Source organism: Ranitomeya variabilis, chromosome 2, assembly GCF_051348905.1.
Source record: "Ranitomeya variabilis isolate aRanVar5 chromosome 2, aRanVar5.hap1, whole genome shotgun sequence".
NCBI classification, from domain to species: domain Eukaryota; kingdom Metazoa; phylum Chordata; class Amphibia; order Anura; family Dendrobatidae; genus Ranitomeya; species Ranitomeya variabilis.
The window spans coordinates 1,025,069,524-1,025,091,064 of NC_135233.1; positions in this window are offsets into that span (position 1 = coordinate 1,025,069,524).

Genomic DNA, 21,541 nt, shown 5'->3' on the forward strand with positions numbered 1-21,541 from the left:
TACTTTAGATCTATCAGTAGGAAAACGGTCAGCATGCACATCAAAATATAGCATACATTGATTCACAAAGCCACGAAATCTGTCGCGATCACCATTAAATCTGAATGGGGGCAACTTAGGTGGGCTAGCAGGTGGCGGTTGCCCAGAGGGTAAAGTCACTTGTGCAGATATTTGCGTGCTTATGTCCTGAAAAGCCTGACCATACTGGGACTCTAGGCCAGCAAATTTGTTTTCCTGGGCTGCCATGCGCTTGCTCAAGTCCTGCAAAGTATGCCCAAACACTTGTTGATTGAGTTCAAAGCTTCCAAACTTCTTTTGTAGACCTTCCACATCTTTCTGCAGTGATCTAATTATGGAAAACACCTGCTCTAATCTGCTTTCTGCAGTCATTGTTCCAGCAGTCTCCTTTTTTTTTTAGGCTAGAGTATCCTGTAATAACTATAGGGGATAACTCAGGAGACTCTTTGCGTGGAACAAGACAACTACAGGACACAGTTTTATAAGTGGTAAAGTCTATATTATCACATGGTGATTCAAACAGGTGCAGAGAGAAACTCAAGTCCACAACACTTGGTGCAAATAATAAACGCAGCTTAGCAGTCTTCAGAGAAAAATGCAATCAAGCAGAAAGTCTATGAAGCACAGTTATTCTTGAGGATACTTGACACGAATACATCCTTGTCTTAGGCCAGACACAGATAGATATGCTTATAGGCAGTTCAAATCATATCTTAGCTCAACCAGGGAGGCCTGGTTAATAGTCTCAGGTTAATGCAAAGCAGCAGCAGCTTACATGTCCAGCAAATGCAGATGAAGTAAACACGAGCAGCAGATGAATGAGGATTACTGGAAACTTGTGTATGCAGCAGGAACTCAGAGCAGAGTAGCAGGATCACCACACAGGTTCACAGGAGCAGGTGTATAGCCAGGGAGTAATCAGAGGTCAGGAGCTGAATGCAAGGCAGAATACTCTAGCACAGATTGAAGGCTTGGGTGGAGCTTTATAGCAGGAAGACACAGTGCACATGAGACCAAAGACGCCATCTTGGAAGACGGCATTAATGCACAAAAGGTAAAAAATGTTCAAAGTCCTGACAGGGCAGCACAAAGAAGGGTAGAGATGATTTAGAAGATATCTATCTTGTTGAAGCAGAGTCAAAAATGTGTAAAGCACCCAGCAGAGTGGAATGAGCAAACAATCAGGCAACCTGGAACAACAGAGCTAAATCAGCAGTCAGGCGTCAGTCATTCTGTTGTAGTAGAGCCAAGGAATGTGACAGCACCTAGGATCAGCTGATCTGAGCTGGCTGTCAATCATTTTGTAGCTGAGCCAAATGCAAAACAACATAAAAAAGGAGATCTGAGACAGTAATCAAGAACCCTGTTATAGCCTAGCTGATTGCGTGCACTGCACCCAATAACAGCAGAGCTGAGATGGCAGTAGCGATCTGGATGTGACAAAGCTAGCTATGCAGTCTGCACATGGGAACAATAAAGCTAAGTTTGTCAGGTGACAGCAAAGCCCAGCTATAGTACACTAGTCTAGTCAAGTGATAACAATCTGGATGCACATGATAGCATCATGCATACCCTAAGTAGTCCTTAAGTGATCTGCAGGAGGACCTCACTGTGTACAAGAGAAGAAGGAGCATCATGTGATCAACTGGAGATCTTGTGATCAGCATATTCTCATGGAAACCTTGTAAGGGTGGTGACGATGGTGTTCCACTTGTTAAATGTATGAAAATGTATTTTGCCTGTATTTTTACTGTACTGTATTGTCGCTGTGTCACAACCTGCTGACCCAGAATTCTGAGAGCACATGCATAGCTGCACACCACATCCAGAGGGGCGGCAGTAGTGTGATCACCATAGCTGAAGACATGACGGACTGTGTCCGATTGCATCAGGATACAGGAGTTTGGGGCTACCTGTTTCCCCCCAACATGTGAGTTTTCTTATCTGCATTATCACCTTTTTCCGGTTTGATCAGTGCTCTCTTTACGGTGTCAAGATAGACGTCCAAGTGAAAGCTGCAGGCAGATTATAATTCATTGAAGGCTTGGTTGCGTAAGTGAGTGGTTTTAAAGCAACTTACAGAGTGTAAGATCGACATTTTTACTTAGTTACCTCTACCTTCAGATATATTCCCATACAGAACCGCAGTTTTTCATAATCCTTTTTTGTTCCTTTGTATTCTACTGGCCTCCAGGAACGTAAAGGGTCAGCCGAGTCTTGATTAGGGTTGAGCGAAACGGGTCGGCCATTTTCAGAAGTCGCCGACTTTTGGCAAAGTCGGGTTTCATGAAACCCGACCCGACCCCTTTGTGGGGTCGGCCATGAGGTCGGCGATCTTCTGAATCTGGTATCGGAATTTCGATACCGAGTTCCGATATGTTTGCGATATCGGGAATCGGTATCGGAATCCATATTTAAGTGTTAAATAAAGAATCAAAATAAAAAATATTGATATACTCACCCTCGGACGCGCCCTGGTACTAACCGGCAGCCTAACTTCCTAAGAATAAGCGCGTGAATGACCTGCGGTGACGTCGCGGCTTGTGATTGGTCGCGAGAGGTCACATGGGCGGTCACGCGACCAATCACAAGCCGCGACGTCATCTAAGGTCCTTCACGCGCTCATTCTTAGGAAGGAAGGCTGCCGGAAAGAAGCAGGGCGCGTCCGAGGGTGAGTATATACCTAATAGGAATATACTCACCCTCGGCTTCTTTCCAGCAGCCTTCCTTCCTAAGAATGAGCGCGTGAAGGACCTTAGATGACATCGCGGCTTGTGATTGGTCGCGTGACCGCCCATGTGACCGCTCGCGACCAATCACAAGCCGCGACGTCACCGCAGGTCATTCACGCGCTCATTCTTAGGAAGGAAGGCTGCTGGTTAGTACCAGGGCGCGTCCGAGGGTGAGTATATCAATATTTTTTATTTTGATTCTTTATTTAACACATTAATATGGATCCCAGGGCCTGAAGGAGAGTTTCCCTTTGCACTGCATTGGGTTTCGTGTTTCGGCCGACCCCGACCCCGACTTTTTGATAAAGTCGGGTTTCGTGAAACCCGACCCGATCCTATAAAAATAAAAGTCGCTCAACCCTAGTCTTGATAGCTATGGGTCTGAAAAGAGACATGTCAGTGAGACTGGGGGCACATACCGTAAAGGAGTTAGCCACAGACGTTGGATTTACGTGGTTCCTGATAACTGGGATGAAGATAGAAAAAAAGAGGAAGGAACAGCTAAAATGTCATAGTTGGCTGTTGGCTAGGAAGCATGAAAATCCCTAACTAGTGAGAAGTTTCACCAACAGTGCTGCTGAAAATGTTTGTTGAAGACATGCCACTGTACTGTAACCCAAAGAAAGATATCTGCATCTCCTGATGTGCTTTGTTGATTAACAAAATGGACAGTTGAACTTGTTTTTATGGACTGTTATGGTCTTCCTTTTAAAGGGGAGTGTCATGTGTCTAACACCTTACATAAATCAGGAGTCTGTTTCCATTGTGAATGGGCTTCAAACTGGAAGCCTGCATTAGCATCAGGGTTATGCTGCCTCATAAAGCTTGTTGAAAGGCTGAGCCCGCATCAAAGCTGGGACATGTCAGCTGTTTTGTACAGCTGACATGTGCCCACAATAGCGGCAGGTGGAATTGCGATCCACCCACCGCTATTAATTAGTTAAATGCCACTGTCAAACTCTGACAGCGGCATTTAACTAGCGTTTCTGGCCATCGGACCGGAAATGTGCGTATCGCTGACCCGTCACGTGATCGGGGGTCAACGATGGTTGTTGATGCCGGATTGCTGTGAGCGCCATCCTGTGGTCGGCACTCATAGCAATGCAGCAATTCTACTACATTGGAGCGATCTGATCATCTCTCCTATGTAGCAGAGCCAATCAGGCTATGCAAGCTTCTAGCCTCCCATGGAGGCTATTGAAGCATGGCAAAAGTAAAAATTAAAATGTTTTAAAAAATATGAAAAAAATAAAAAAAATAAGTTTAAATCACCCCCCTTTTGCCCCATTCAAAATAAAGCAATAAAAAAAAATCAAACATACACATATTTGGTATTGCCGCATTCAGAATAGCCCAGTCTATCAATTAAATAAAAGGGTTAACCTCATCGCTTAACGACGTAGCGAGAAAAAAATTAAAAGTGCCAGAATTACGTTTTTTTTTGTTGCATTGCCGCGACATTGCATTAAAATGCAATAACGGGCGATCAAAAGAACGTATCTGCACCAAATTGGTATCATTAATAATGTCAGCTCAGCACACAAAAAATAAACCCTCACCCAACCCCAGATCACAAAAAATCGAGACACTACGGGTATTGGAAAATTGAGCAATTTTTTTTTTTTGCAACAAAGTTTGTCATTTTTTTTACCACTTACATAAAAAAGAACCTAGACATGTTTGGTGTCTATGAACTCGTAATGACCTGGAGAATCATAATGACTGGTTAGTTTTAGCATTTATTGAACCTAGCAAAAAAGCCATACAAAAAACCAGTGTGGGATTGCACTTTTTTGCAATTTCACCGCACTTGTAATTTTTTTTCCGTTTTCTAATACACGACATGCTAAAACCAATGATGTCATTCAAAAGTACAACTCGTCCTGCAAAAAATAAGCCCTCACATGGCCATATTGATGGAAAAATAAAAAAGTTATGGCTCTGGGAAGAAGGGGAGCCAAAAACGAAAACGCAAAACCGAAAAAAGCTGGGGTTATTAAGGGGTTAAGAAGACCATTTTTTTTTAGAGATGACAATTTTAAAGGATCAGGCAGTTTGAAAATTTTATTTGTCAATATTAATAATAAAGAAGTTACAAAAATTGAATATAGAATCTGTGTTAGTAAGGACTCATGCAGATATCTTTTTTTCGAAGTATGATAAAAATTGACAAAGTTTCATCAGAGTTTGGTCCAACTGTTACCAGTTTTTTTCACTAATAAGAAAATAAAAGAAAGTTTCTCCACCTTCTCCTATCAATGTGCAGGTTCAGAGGACTGTATTTTTTCATGTTCGATTAAAAAATATGACACTCGGACCAATGTTATTCCACGGGGTCATGTGTTGTGAATTTGGATTCTGGGCTCCCCCGGTGGCCGCTTGTGGAATTGGACTTGTCATCCTCTTTCCTGTTTCACCTGATTCCATCAGTAGTGGGTGTCGCTATTTAAGCTCATTTCTCTGGTGGTTTCTTGCCGGTCAACAATGTTATCTGATGCCTCTCAGTGCTTGTTCCTGCTTCTAGACAACTACTGATAAGTTGGACTTTTGTCCATGTTTTGTTTTGCCTATTTGTTCCAGTTCGCAGCTGAAGTTTTGTTACTGTGTCTGGAAAGCTCTCGTCGATCAGGGATTGCTACTCTGGCGTTATGAGTTAATGCCAGAGTTTAAGGTAATCTCTGGATGGTGTTTTGTTAGTATTTTTCTGCTGACCATGAAAGTATACTATCTGTCTTCTGCTATCTAGTAAGCGGACCTCAAATTTGCTAAGACTATTTTCCTGCTGCGTTTGTTGTTTCATCTGAACTCACCGTCATTATATGTGGGGGGCTACTGTCTTCTTTGGAATATTTCTCTAGAGGTGAGCCAGGTCTTATATTTCCCTCTGCTAGCTATTTAGGTCTTAGGCCAGAGCTGGGCATCTAGCGATAAATAGGAAATGCTACCTGGCTATTTCTAGTTGCGCGGCAGGCTTAGTTCATGGTCAGTATAGTTCCATCTTCCGAGAGCTTGTCCCTCTATAGGCTTGCTATGATCTCTGCCTGCAGAGATCATGACAGTTTGACCGGCCCATAAAGTGTTAAAGACCCAGGTTGAGAAAGGAGAGTTATAAGAAGTCTGCTGGAATTTTTTTTTTTTTCCTCCAGTCTGCCTTGCTGCAGTCTTTTTTCTCTCTCTCCTCCTAATCTCTGTATGCTCTGTGTGCACCTGACAATAATGGATCTCCAGAGTGTAACTGCGGGTTTGAATAATCTCATCACGAAAGTACAAAATTTACAAGATTTTGTGGTACATGCTCCGGTATCTGAGCCGAGAATTCCTTTGCCGGAGTTCTTCACAGGGAATAGAGCTAGCTTCCAGAATTTCCGAAATAATTGTAAGCTTTATTTGTCCCTGAAGTCTCGTTCAGCCGGAGACCCTGCTCAGCAGGTTAGGATTGTGATTTCCTTGCTCAGGGGTGACCCTCAAGATTGGGCCTTCTCATTGCCAGCAGGGGATCCTGCGTTACGCGATGTGGATGCGTTTTTTCTGGCCTTGGGCTTGCTTTATGAGGAACCTCATTTGGAACTTCAGGCAGAAAAAACTTTGATGGCACTATCTCAGGGGCAAGACGAAGCTGAAGTTTTCTGCCAAAAATTCCGTAAATGGTCTGTGCTTACTCAGTGGAATGAGTGCGCCTTGGCGGCAACTTTCAGAGAAGGTCTCTCTGATGCCGTTAAGGATGTTATGGTGGGGTTCCCTTTGCCTGCAGGTCTGAATGAGTCCATGACAATGGCTATTCAGATTGATAGGCGTCTGCGGGAGCGCAAACCGATGCACCATCTGGCGGTGTCTATGGAAAAGACGCCAGAAAGTATGCAGTGTGATAGAATTCTGTCCAGGAGCGAGCGACAGAATTTTAGACGGAAGAATGGATTGTGTTTCTATTGTGGGGATTCTACTCATGTTATATCGGCATGCTCTAGGCGTACAAAGAAGCTTGATAAGTCTGTTTCCATTGGCACCATTCAGTCTAAGTTTATTTTGTCTGTAACCCTGATTTGCTCTTTGTCATCCATTGCCACGGACGCCTATGTTGACTCTGGCGCCGCTCTGAGTCTTATGGATTGGTCCTTTGCCAATCGTTGTGGTTTTGATTTAGAGCCTTTGGAGACTCTTATTCCTCTGAAGGGGATTGACTCCACCCCATTGGCTAATAATAAACCACAATACTGGACACAAGTAACCATGCGTATCAATCCGGATCACCAGGAGATTATTCGTTTCCTGGTGCTGTATAATTTACATGACGATTTGGTACTGGGATTGCCATGGTTGCAGTCTCACAACCCAGTCTTGGACTGGAGAGCTATGTCTGTGTTGAGCTGGGGATGTAAGGGTATTCATGGGGACGTACCTTTGGTTTCTATTTCGTCGTCCATTCCCTCTGAAGTCCCTGAGTTCCTCTCTGATTATCAAGACGTCTTTGACGAACCCAAGCTTGGGTCGTTACCTCCGCACCGTGAGTGCGATTGTGCCATAGATTTGATACCGGGTTGTAAATATCCAAAGGGTCGTTTGTTTAATTTGTCTGTGCCGGAACATGCTGCTATGCGGGAATATATAAAGGAGTCTTTGGAAAAGGGACATATTCGTCCATCTTCTTCTCCCTTGGGAGCTGGGTTTTTCTTTGTCTCAAAAAAAGACGGCTCTTTGAGACCATGTATTGATTATCGGCTTCTGAATAAGATCACTGTTAAGTATCAATACCCATTGCCATTGCTTACTGATTTGTTTGCTCGTATAGAGGGTGCTAAGTGGTTCTCTAAAATTGATCTTCGTGGGGCGTATAATTTGGTGCGGATCAGGCAGGGGGATGAGTGGAAGACCGCATTTAATACGCCCGAGGGCCACTTTGAGTATTTGGTCATGCCTTTTGGTCTTTCTAATGCCCCTTCAGTTTTCCAGTCTTTTATGCATGATATTTTCCGCGATTTTCTGGATAAATTTATGATAATATATCTGGATGATATTCTGATTTTTTCTGATGACTGGGACTCTCATGTCCAGCAGGTCAGGAGAGTTTTTCAGGTTCTGCGGTCTAATTCTTTATGTGTGAAGGGGTCTAAGTGCGTTTTTGGGGTCCAGAAAATTTCCTTTTTGGGGTATATTTTTTCTCCCTCTTCCATTGAGATGGATCCCGTCAAGGTGCAAGCTATTTGTGACTGGACTCAGCCCTCCTCTCTTAAGGGTCTTCAGAGATTTTTGGGCTTTGCCAACTTTTACCGCCGATTTATTGCTGGTTTTTCGGATGTCGTTAAACCACTGACTGATTTGACCAGACAAGGCGCTGATGTTGCTAATTGGTCCCCTCATGCTGTAGAGGCCTTTCAGGAGCTTAAGCGCCGTTTTGCCTCTGCCCCTGTGTTGCGTCAGCCTGATGTGAATCTGCCTTTTCAGGTTGAGGTTGACGCTTCGGAGATCGGAGCTGGGGCAGTGTTGTCGCAGAAAGGTTCCGACTGCTCCGTCATTAGGCCTTGTGCCTTCTTTTCTCGCAAATTTTCGCCCGCAGAGCGGAATTATGATGTTGGGAATCGGGAGCTTTTGGCCATGAAGTGGGCGTTTGAGGAGTGGCGCCATTGGCTCGAGGGGGCTAGGCATCAGGTGGTGGTATTGACTGACCACAAAAATTTGATTTATCTTGAGACTGCCAGACGCCTGAATCCTAGACAGGCGCGCTGGTCTTTATTTTTTTCTCGCTTTAATTTTGTGGTGTCATACCTACCGGGTTCTAAGAATGTTAAGGCAGATGCCCTTTCTAGGAGTTTTGACCCGGACTCTCCTGGTAATTCTGAACCCACAGGTATCCTTAGGGAGGGAGTAATTTTGTCGGCCGTTTCTCCTGATCTGCGGCGGTCCTTGCAAGAGTTTCAGGCGGATAGACCGGATCGTTGTCCGCCTGATAGACTGTTTGTTCCGGATGATTGGACCAGCAGAGTCATCTCTGAGGTACATTCTTCTGCATTGGCAGGTCATCCCGGAATTTTTGGTACCAGGGATTTGGTGGCAAGATCCTTCTGGTGGCCTTCTCTGTCACGAGATGTGCGAGTCTTTGTGCAGTCATGTGACGTTTGTGCTCGGGCCAAGTCTTGTAGTTCTCGGGCTAGCGGACTGCTGTTGCCCTTGCCTATTCCTAAGAGGCCTTGGACACACATCTCGATGGATTTTATTTCAGATCTGCCTGTTTCCCAGAAGATGTCTGTCATCTGGGTGGTCTGTGACCGTTTCTCTAAAATGGTCCATTTGGTTCCTCTGCCCAAGTTGCCTTCTTCTTCTGAGTTGGTTCCTCTGTTTTTTCAGAATGTTGTCCGATTGCACGGTATTCCTGAGAATATTGTTTCTGACAGAGGTACCCAATTTGTGTCTAGATTTTGGCGGGCATTCTGTGCTAGGATGGGCATAGATTTGTCTTTTTCATCTGCTTTTCACCCTCAGACTAATGGCCAGACCGAGCGGACTAATCAGACCCTTGAGACATATCTGAGGTGTTTTGTCTCTGCTGACCAGGATGATTGGGTTGCTTTTTTGCCATTGGCAGAGTTCGCCCTCAATAATCGGGCCAGTTCTTCCACCTTGGTGTCCCCGTTTTTCTGTAATTCGGGGTTTCACCCTCGATTTTCCTCCGGTCAGGTGGAATCCTCGGATTGTCCTGGAGTGGATGCGGTGGTGGAGAGATTGCATCACATCTGGGGGCAGGTTATGGACAATTTGAAGTTGTCCCAGGAGAAGACTCAGCGTTTTGCCAACCGTCATCGTCGTGTTGGTTCTCGGCTTTGTGTTGGAGATTTAGTGTGGTTGTCTTCTCGTTTTGTCCCTATGAGGGTCTCTTCTCCTAAGTTTAAACCTCGGTTCATCGGCCCTTATAGAATATTGGAGATTCTTAATCCTGTTTCTTTCCGTTTGGACCTCCCTGCGTCCTTTTCCATTCATAACGTTTTTCATCGGTCGTTATTGCGCAGGTATGAGGTACCTGTTGTACCTTCTGTTGAGCCTCCTGCTCCGGTGTTGGTTGAGGGTGAGTTGGAGTACGTTGTGGAGAAAATTTTGGACTCTCGTGTTTCCAGACGGAAACTCCAGTATCTGGTCAACTGGAAGGGTTACGGCCAGGAGGATAATTCTTGGGTCAATGCATCTGATGTTCATGCTTCTGATCTTGTTCGTGCCTTCCATAGGGCTCATCCTGGTCGCCCTGGTGGATCTGGTGAGGGTTCGGTGCCCCCTCCTTGAGGGGGGGGTACTGTTGTGAATTTGGATTCTGGGCTCCCCCGGTGGCCGCTTGTGGAATTGGACTTGTCATCCTCTTTCCTGTTTCACCTGATTCCATCAGTAGTGGGTGTCGCTATTTAAGCTCATTTCTCTGGTGGTTTCTTGCCGGTCAACAATGTTATCTGATGCCTCTCAGTGCTTGTTCCTGCTTCTAGACAACTACTGATAAGTTGCACTTTTGTCCATGTTTTGTTTTGCCTATTTGTTCCAGTTCGCAGCTGAAGTTTTGTTACTGTGTCTGGAAAGCTCTCGTCGATCAGGGATTGCTACTCTGGCGTTATGAGTTAATGCCAGAGTTTAAGGTAATCTCTGGATGGTGTTTTGTTAGTATTTTTCTGCTGACCATGAAAGTATACTATCTGTCTTCTGCTATCTAGTAAGCGGACCTCAAATTTGCTAAGACTATTTTCCTGCTGCGTTTGTTGTTTCATCTGAACTCACCGTCATTATATGTGGGGGGCTACTGTCTTCTTTGGAATATTTCTCTAGAGGTGAGCCAGGTCTTATATTTCCCTCTGCTAGCTATTTAGGTCTTAGGCCAGAGCTGGGCATCTAGCGATAAATAGGAAATGCTACCTGGCTATTTCTAGTTGCGCGGCAGGCTTAGTTCATGGTCAGTATAGTTCCATCTTCCGAGAGCTTGTCCCTCTATAGGCTTGCTATGATCTCTGCCTGCAGAGATCATGACAGTCATGCACATGTCTGATTTATTCATTGGACAGAGACTGTGAGAGGAAAGGATCGCTGCATGGCCGCCCGAGTTGAATCCAATATTTGAATCGCATTCAGTCATGCAAGTCTATGAGTCTGTGTAAACCATTGTGCTGCTCTTGGATGACATCTGAATGCAGTCCAATTTCTGCACAATGACACAATGGAGAAGGTGAAGAATTTTTTTTCTGTATCTTCTCCTAATTCGAGATAATTGGATTACTCTGATCAGAGTGGGATTAGGCTAGGTTCACATTGCGTTAGGGCAATCCGTTTAGCGCATACGCTAGCGGATTGCGCTAACGCAATGTCCCAAAAGGGATCGCGTTTGGCGATCCCGCTAGCGCAGATGCCCGATCTGCGCTAGTGAGGAACGGACCTCGGATGCTGCAAGCAGCATTCGAGGTCCGTCTGAAAATAACGGGACATCGCTAGCGCATGCCAAAAATGGCATGCGTCAGCGATGCGTTAGCGACCCGTTAGCACATTGCGGTCAATGGGTGCGCTAACGGACCCATTACATAGCGTTAATTGCGACAATTACGCCATGTAACGGAGTCCGCTAGCGGACACCCATTAACGCAATGTGAACCTAGCCTTAGCAATCAGCCTGATTTTCTCGGCTGACAGAATAATCAGTGAAAAAAAGCAGTGAATAATCGAATGCTGTCAGATTTCTTCACCACAATCACGCGTTGAGTATTTGGTCAGTATTTTACATCAGTATTTGCAAGTTAAAACCAGGAGTGGAACAATCAGAGGAAAAGTATAGAAAAAAGTTTGCGTTTTTCACCCACGCCTGGTTTTGCCGTACAAATACTGATTTAAAATATTGACCAGATACTGAACGTGTCAACGTGGCCTTAAAAAGGGGTCTGACCATAGGATAAAACGTTTTCTGATTGGTTGGTTCTGTCTGTTAGGTATCCCAATGTTTTTTGTAGGATTTTCCAGTATTCGTATACACTTATATCACTTTCAAAGTTTTTCTTTGCACTGTAGCTCTTTCAGTGATCAACTCATTAGTAGACTGCAAAATAGCCTCCATTTCCTGTGCTATGCTGGATCTGTTCTGTGAGGATATCAGAAAGCCTGTTTTCAGTTCTATCTGAAATAATGTGAAATATAATGGAGGTTAGAAGTCATGATCGTTGCCAGATAAGTATCGTGCTGTACTGTATTTACAAATATTGTAAATATTTATAAATCTGTCTCAAGGATTTAGAAAGAGAAAACGTAATAAAGACACAATTAATTCACATTCTTTAGGCTTTTACAAAGCTAACCATGGGTCAATGTGTGAAATTTACTGATAGCAAGCTGGCAGCCTGTTATCCCACCACTCGCTACAGTAGCTGATCTTTATATCCACATTAATGACAGCTAGAGATAAGCCAAAGGTCAAGGATTCTGTTTGTACATAAGGGCACGGCTGAGAAAGACTTTGACATTTATTGAGAAAACTTTCAGATACTTGACATACTTATAATTCAACCACTCGATGAAGTCGGTGATCCCAAAATCCAAGCTTGTTAGTCAAGTTAAAGGGAGTCAATAAGGGCAAAACAAGACAAAGGCTGGGGACAACAACAGGGATGAGTCTGCTGGAAATCAGCTTCTAGAAGTTTAAAGATCCTGGCAAAACATCCCAAAAGAACTCTGCTCTAATTTATTAAACAGTATGTCAATTACAGAAAAGTTTGAATTTAAACTTGATATCACACATTGTACAGTATGTGCAATTTCCCACAATAGTTTGCTATTTTTCCTTTAGGGTTTTATTACATAATAATAATTTCATTTATATAGTGCCTATATATTCCACAGCACTTTACAATTATGTGAAAGTTATTTAAAAAAAATATGCAACAGATTCTTAAGGTGAAATTCTGTATTGCTTTTGTACCTTTTTTGTTTTGTTTTTCATGTTTTCACATTTTTGGGCCAAATTTTTCCTTTAATTCACGTGTTTTTTTTTTTTTAAATCTATTTTAGATGTGCTAACTGGGGTTGAGCGAAACGGATCGGACAAATTCAAAAATCGCCGACTTTCGGCAAAGTCGGGTTTCAGGTGGGATCGGCGATCTGCGCGCAAAAGTCGCGTTCCGTATGACGCTTTCAGCGCCATTTTTCAGCCAATGAAGGAGGACGCAGAGTGTAGGCAGCGCGGTGACATAGGTCTCGGTCCCCACCATCTTAGAGAAGGGCATGACAGTGATTGGCTTGCTTTCTGCGGCGTCACAGGGGCTATAAAGGGGCGTGCACGCCGACCGCCATCTTACTTCTGCCGATCTTAGCATAGGGAGAGGTTGCTGCAGCTTCATCAGAAGAAGGGATACAGTTAGGGAGGGAAGATTAACCCTCAAACTGCTTGTGCTGTAGCGATTTCCACTGTCCAGCACCACCTTTTTTTGCAGGGACAGTGGAGGGTATATTTTTGTGCATCAGCTCTGTAGTTTATTAGGCTGCCTTATAAGGCTTCCTGATAGCTGCATTCAGGGCCGCCATCAGGGCATGACAGCCATGACTGGCATATGGGGCCCGGTGGGCAGAGGGGGCTCGCATCGGGCCCCGTCTAATCTGCTCACCGGGCCCCCCCTGCACGCGCTGCGGTACACTATTGATGTGCGGGCCCGTGCCCGAACGTCAATAGTTAACAGCCACCGCCAGCCAGTCGGAGGCTGGCAGCTGACTTGAGCGGCCGCAGTGCGCAGTCGCACTTCGCCGGCATCTGACGTCATTGTCAGCTGCCGGCGAGTGCGTCCTTCACCTGCATGGAGGAAGTGTGCTTCTCCCCCGCCGCAGGAGCATGGCAAGGTAAGAACTTTTCTTTTTTTTTTTTTTGAGAGCAGCGATCCATGGGAGGCCCAGGGCAGAATGCTGGACACACTGGGGCAGATATGCTGGACACAGGGGCAGAAAGCTGAACAGGGGCATTATGCTGGACACAGGGGCAGTATGCTGGACACAGGGGCATTATGCTGGACACAGGGGCATTATGCTGGACACAGGGGCAGTATGCTGGACACTGGGGCAGAGATGCTGGACACGGGCAGAGATGCTGGACACAGGGGCAGAATGCTGGACACGGGCATTATGCTGGACACAGGGACATTATGCTGGACACAGGGGCAGTATGGTGGACACAGGGGCAGTATGGTGGACACAGGGGCATTATGGTGGATACAGGGGCAGTATGGTGGACACAGGGGCAGTATGGTGGACACAGGGGCAGTATGGTGGACACGGGCAGTATGCTGGATAGGGGCAGAATGCTGGACACAGGGGAATTATGCTGGACAGGGGCAGTATGCTGGACACAGGGGCATTATGCTGGACACAGGGGCAGTATGGTGGACACAGGGGCATTATGCTGGACACAGGGGCAGTATGGTGGACACGGGCAGTATGGTGGACATGGGCAGTATGCTGGACACAGGGGAATTATGCTGGACACAGGGGCATTATGCTGGACACGGGCATTATGCTGGACAGGGGCAGTATGGTGGACACAGGGGCAGTATGGTGGACACAGGGGCATTATGGTGGATACAGGGGCAGTATGGTGGACACAGGGGCAGTATGGTGGACACGGGCAGTATGCTGGATAGGGGCAGAATGCTGGACACAGGGGAATTATGCTGGACAGGGGCAGTATGCTGGACACAGGGGCATTATGCTGGACACAGGGGCAGTATGGTGGACACAGGGGCATTATGCTGGACACAGGGGCAGTATGGTGGACACGGGCAGTATGGTGGACACGGGCAGTATGCTGGACACAGGGGAATTATGCTGGACACAGGGGCATTATGCTGGACACAGGGGCAGTATGGTGGACACAGGGGCATTATGGTGGACACAGGGGCATTATGGTGGACACGGGCAGTATGGTGGACACGGGCAGTATGGTGGATAGGGGCCGTATGCTGGACACGGGCAGTATGCTGGACACAGGGGAATTATGCTGGACACAGGGGCATTATGCTGGACACAGGGGCAGTATGGTGGACACAGGGGCATTATGGTGGACACGGGCAGTATGGGGGACACGGGCAGTATGGTGGACACGAGCAGTATGGTGGACACAGGGGCAGAATGCTGGACATGGGCATTATGCTGGACACAGGGGCAGTATGCTGGACACAGGGGCAGTATGCTGGACATGGGCAGAAAGCTGGACACAGGGGCAGAAAGCTGGACATGGGCAGAATGCTACACAGGGGCAGAATGCTGGACACAGGGGCAGAATGCTGGACACAGGGGCAGAATGCTGGACACAGGGGCAGAATGCTACACAGGGGCAGGAGTGCAAGACACAGGGGCAGTATGCTGGACACAGGGGCAGGATGCTGGACACAGGGGCAGGATGCTGGACACAGGGGCAGTATGGTGGACACGGGGCAGTATGGTGGACACAGGGGCAGTATGGTGGACACGGGCAGTATGCTGGATAGGGGCCGTATGCTGGACACGGGCAGTATGCTGGACACAGGGGAATTATGCTGGACACAGGGGCATTATGCTGGACACAGGGGCAGTATGGTGGACACAGGGGCATTATGGTGGACACGGGCAGTATGGTGGACACGGGCAGTATAGTGGACACGGGCAGTATGGTGGACACAGGGGCAGAATGCTGGACACGGGCATTATGCTGGACACAGGGGCATTATGCTGGACACAGGGGCATTATGCTGCACACAGGGGCATTATGCTGGACACAGGGGCAGTATGCTGGACACAGGGGCAGTATGCTGGACATGGGCAGAAAGCTGGACACAGGGGCAGAAAGCTGGACATGGGCAGAATGCTACACAAGGGCAGAATGCTGGACACAGGGGCAGAATGCTGGACACAGGGGCAGAATGCTACACAGGGGCAGGAATGCAGGACACAGGGGAAGTATGCTGGACACAGGGGCAGGATGCTGGACACAGGGGCAGGATGCTGGACACAGGGGCAGAGATGCTGGACACAGGGGCAGTATGCTGGACACGGGCAGAATGCTGGACAAAGGGGCAGAATGCTGGACATGGGCAGAATGGAGATAGGGGATATGATGAAAGACATGGGGGCATGACTGGAGACAGATGGGGAAGGATTGGAGACAGATGGGGCAGAATGGAGACAAGTGGCAGGATTGCAGATATGGGGGCATGATTGGAGACACTGGGGGCAGAATTGGAGACAGATCGTGCAGGATCATGGGGCAGGATGGATATGATGGAGACAAATGGGTCAGGATGGGGAGATCATATGGGGCAGAATGGATACTCATGAGGGCAGGATGGGAGAACATATGGCTGACGCCAGGAATGAGACACACGTTGGCCAGGATGGGGAATATTATTACCATAGGGACTAATTTAGGGATATTATTACTGCAGTGATGTATTTATTTTATTTTTTGAGGATACTGTTTTAAATGAGGGGGCGGTCCTGTTACTGTGTAGAGTGACACTATGTTGCCTCTTTTTCTTCATGTGGTGTAATGTAGAAGTTGGGAAAAATTAAGTAATGTGTTCTGCAAGCGGAACTCGAGATAACTGTGTTATTTCCTGCAGAGACGAGTCCTGGCTGGATGAAGTGATGGCGGTCTGTGCTGTATGAAAGATGAAGGACTTCACCTAGAGACGTCACTGGTGAGTCAGTGTTACCTATACACTGACACTATACACTGTATACTATATACAGCAGTCCTGTGTATAATTTCACTAGTGATCACTGTATTACCTGTACACAGACACTGCATACGAAGTACAGATCTCCTGTGAATACTGGCACTTATGGTGATAGTATGGTGCTTTCTTTTATTACTGATCAGAATTGTAGTATTCAGTCACTATGTGGTGGTAATATGTGGTCTGGACATGGTGCGGTGGTATTTGTTCCTTGTATGTGATATTATTCGGTCACTGGTGGTAATATGTGGTCTGGACATGGTGTTGCGGTATTTGTTCCTTGTATGTGATATTATTGGTCATTTAAAAAATTGAAAAATAAATAAATAATTCTTTATTTTTATATAGCGCTAACATATTCCGCAGCGCTTTACAGTTTTGCACACATCATCATAAATAAAAATATACCTAAATTGTATTGCATATTTTAACAAATATTTAATAGGTTACAGCAGAGTAGGGCCCGGCCAAAAGTGTCTACCGTGTTATGGTGGCGGCTTAAAAAATCTTTTGGCCAAAACAAAAGCTGTCGGCTATATGTGTGATCTTGTGATGGGAACTGTTAATGTGTGATAGGTGAGAAGTGGAGTTTTTCCAAGAGAGAGCGGTGGGACTGTGGACAGTTTGAGGGGTGGAGTGTGGAGGCGGGGCTGGGGTGGAGCCTGGGCGGAGTCTCAAGGGGGCCCTGAAAATTTTGCCAGTATGGGGCCCCGAAATTTCTAGTGGCAGCCCTGGCTGCATTGCTGTTTGCATGCTGCTGTGCAAACCAACTGCTTTTTTTAAAAGCAAAAATCCTGTTGCTCCTTTCTGCACAGTTATCTTGTTTATTTGTCCACACTTTTGTGTGCAGCAGTCCTTTTTATTGCTGCCATACTTGTCCTGAGATCATTGTAGGGAGATTGAAATTGTACTACAGTCCTTGTATTCTTTCATATATCTTCCAACCACATTCTGCCATGTACATTGTGTTGTGTTATACACTGGGCCTGAGTTTTGGTTCAGTCTCCAAAAAAAAAAAGTGAGATTCAAATTCTCACAAAGTGGATATACTTCAGTCCTGTTAGTTTGTCATATATCAGCTAGCCACTTTCTGCCACGTACATTGAGTTGTGTTATACACTGGGCCTGAGTTTTGGTTCAGTCTCCCCCCCAAAAAAGTGAGATTCAAATTCTCACAAAGTGGATATACTTCAGTCCTGTTAGTTTGTCATATATCAGCCAGCCACTTTCTGCCACGTACATTGAGTTGTGTTATACACTGGGCCTGAGTTTTGGTTCAGTCTCCCCCCCAAAAAAGTGAGATTCAAATTCTCACAAAGTGGATATACTTCAGTCCTGTTAGTTTGTCGTATATCAGCCAGCCACTTTCTGCCACTTACATTGTGTTGTTTTATGCACAGGGCCTGAGTTTTGGTTCAGTCTCCCCCCCAAAAAAGGGAGATTTTAATTCTCAACAAGTTTATATACACATTCTACCTTGTTTTACAGTACCATATAATGGTTGTTATTTTGGATAGATTATCCAAAAATGAGGAAGTCTGGTGGAAGAGCCCGTGGGCGGTGGTTGCCAGCTGGTACTGATGGTGGTGGTGGTGCATCTGGTGGTAGTGGCAAAAGCACAAAAGCACTCTTGGGTGACGGCACTGGCAAAAGGTCCCTCATAGTACAATGAAGTGTCTCTGTCAGTGGTGGTGCACAACCTATGTCAGACACACCGTCATAATGTGAGGGGCCCTGTGCCAGTACCGCCGCCCACAAGAGAGTGCTCCCCCAAAGCTCGAACAGTGCTCTACCACTTGCAATACTTACCTCTCCCTGCTCCACCACTGTGTAGTCTGTGCTGTTAAATCCTTCAGTGGCACTGCCAATACAAATTTGTTGAAATGATAGATGATAGTTAAAATATACAGGGGCCCTGGCCTCCATTTAGACCAGTTAATACTTTGCGTCTACTACCACTGTCTGCTACTCAGCAGAGGAGCCCACCACTGTACCTAGCTATGCCACCTGTTTATGAACAATTTTTTGGCAGACATTTAGCCCACTGTGTCTGCCACTCATTACAGTTTTCCTCCACTGAACAAAGCAATGCCACCTGTTTAGTCCTGTTACCACATTTGAACTGCATTTAGCCCACTTTATTATTTGGGCCTACTAACTGTGTCTGCCACTCATTACAGTTTTCCTCCACTGAACAAAGCAATGCCGCCTGTTTAGTCCTGTTACCGCATTTGAACTGCATTTAGCCCACTTTATTATTTGGGCCTACTAACTGTGTCTGCCACCCAATACAGTTTTCCTCCACTGAACAAAGCAATGCCGCCTGTTTAGTCCTGTTACCACATTTGAACTGCATTTAGCCCACTTTCTTATTTGGGCCTACAAAACTGTGTTTCCTCCTCAACCTGCCCATTGCCCAGCCACTGCTAGATGAGTCTGCTGGTGACCCAGACCACTACATTCCCCTTGCACACTACACAGCCACAATCTGACCCTGCTGAAAGTCAGGTTCCCCTTCCCGCATACTATACCATCTTACACAGGGACAAAGAGGAAGGTGCAGATGAAAGTGCAGGTTCCTTCATCAGGTGGGGGGGCATACTCGTTGGTGACATCACTGGCACAGGGCCCCTCATAGTACGCAAAAGTGTCTCTGCCAGTGGGAGGCGCCACCCGCCATCAAACACACCGCCATACTATGAGGGGCCCTGTGCCAGTGACATTGCCAACAAGTATGCCCCCCACCTGATGAAGGAACCTGCACTTTCATCTGTACCTTCCTACGAACGAGTGGCCCCCCCTGCTTGCTCAGGATCACAGCACTTGCAAAGTTGAAATACTTACCTCTCCCTTCTCCATCGCTGTGATGTATTCCGCGTTTCCTGGGCCCACGAAAATCTTGAGCCAGCCCTACCCCTCAAAAACTTTAGACAAATGACCCCCAGTTTTCAATGCCTAACTATTATTATAAAGTAAATTAAGATTGACAAGCTTAAGTAATAAGAATTGATGTTTTTGGCATTAAAATGGGCACTGTAGGTGTATTCCTGTCCTTCACTCACTGCCAACTTTGATTCCCCATTGACTTGCATTGGGTTTCGTGTTTCAGTCGGCCCCCGACTTTTCGCAATAATCGGCCGATTTCACCCGACCCGACTATTGACAAAATCGGGTTTTGCGAAACCCGACTTGATCCGAAAAAAGTAAAAGTCGCTCAACTTTAGTGCTAACATTTTCTTATTTTTAATGTTCATTACAGATGATTGAATTTGAGAATCATGTTGCCTGTGGTTTGGGATGCAAAAATTGCCTGCTAGGTCCCCTTAAACCCTATTAATCTGCTCTTGACTTATCAGCAGTTATGGAAATGTCTGAACAACTTAATTTATGATCAGGACTGGGTTCAACCTGTTTCTGGACTGTTGAGGGTTCTAGTAGCTGAAATGCTAATGGTCATACTTTTATGAACTGGTAGATTGATTTTTATTATTGATGAGCAAATATACTCATTACTCTAGATTTCCCGAGCACGCTCGGGTATCCCCTGAGTATTTTTAGTGCTCGGAGATTTAGTTTTTATTGCCGCAGCTGAATGATTTACATCTGTTAGCCAGCATACGGACATGTGGGGATTCCCTAGCAACCAGGCAACCCCCACATGTACTTATGCTGGCTAACAGATGTAAATCATTCAGCTGCGGTGATGAAAACTAAATCACCGAGCACTAAAAAATACTCGGAGGACACCCGAGCGTGCTCGGGAAATCTTGAGTAACGAGTAGTGTTGAGCGATACCGTCCGATACTTGAAAGTATCGGTATCGGAAAGTATCGGCCGATACCGGCAAAGTATCGGATCTAATCCGATACCGATACCCGATACCAATACAAGTCAATGGGACTCAAGTATCGGACGGTATCCCTGATGGTTCCCAGGGTCTGAAGGAGAGGAAACTCTCCTTCAGGCCCTGGGATCCATATTAATGTGTAAAATAAAGAATTAAAATAAAAAATATTGCTATACTCACCTCTCCGACGCAGCCTGGACCTCACCGAGGGGACCGGCAGCGTTCTTTGCTTAAAATGCGCGCGTTTACTTCCTTCCGTGACGTCACGGCTTGTGATTGGTCGCGTGCCGCCCATGTGGCTGCGACGCGACCAATCACAGCAAGCCGTGACGTAATTTTCAGGTCCTCAATGCCTAATTCTAGGCATTCAGGATTTTAAAATTACGTTCCGGCTTGTGATTGGTCGCGTCGCGGTCACATGGGCGACGCGACCAATCACAAGCCGTGACGTCACGGGAGGCAGGAAACGCGCGCATTTTAAAATTACGTCACGGCTTGTGATTGGTTGCGTGCCGCCCATGTGACCGCGACGCGACCAATCACAGCAAGCCGTGACGTAATTTTCAGGTCCTGAATGCAGAATTAGGCATTCAGGACCTGAAATTACGTCACGGCTTGCTGTGATTGGTCGCGTCGCGGTCACATGGGCGGCACGCAACCAATCACAAGCCGTGACGTAATTTTAAAATGCGCGCGTTTCCTGCCTCCCGTGATGTCACGGCTTGTGATTGGTCGCGTCGCCCATGTGACCACGACGCGACCAATCACAAGCCGGAACGTAATTTTAAAATCCTGAATGCCTAGAATTAGGCATTGAGGACCTGAAAATTACGTCACGGCTTGCTGTGATTGGTCGCGTCGCGGCCACATGGGCGGCACGCGACCAATCACAAGCCGTGACGTCACGGAAGGAAGTAAACGCGCGCATTTTAAGCAAAGAACGCTGCCGGTTCCCTCGGTGAGGTCCAGGCTGCGTCGGAGAGGTGAGTATAGCAATATTTTTTATTTTAATTCTTTATTTTACACATTAATGTTGTTTCGATACCGATACCCGATACCACAAAAGTATCGGATCTCGGTATCGGAATTCCGATACCCGCAAGTATCGGCCGATACCCGATACTTGCGGTATCGGAATGCTCAACACTAGTAACGAGTATATTCGCTCATCACTAATTTTTATCCAAGAATAGACATCAGTCCTTTCTTAGAAATGGTGGAAATGTGAGAACACTAGAAGCCAT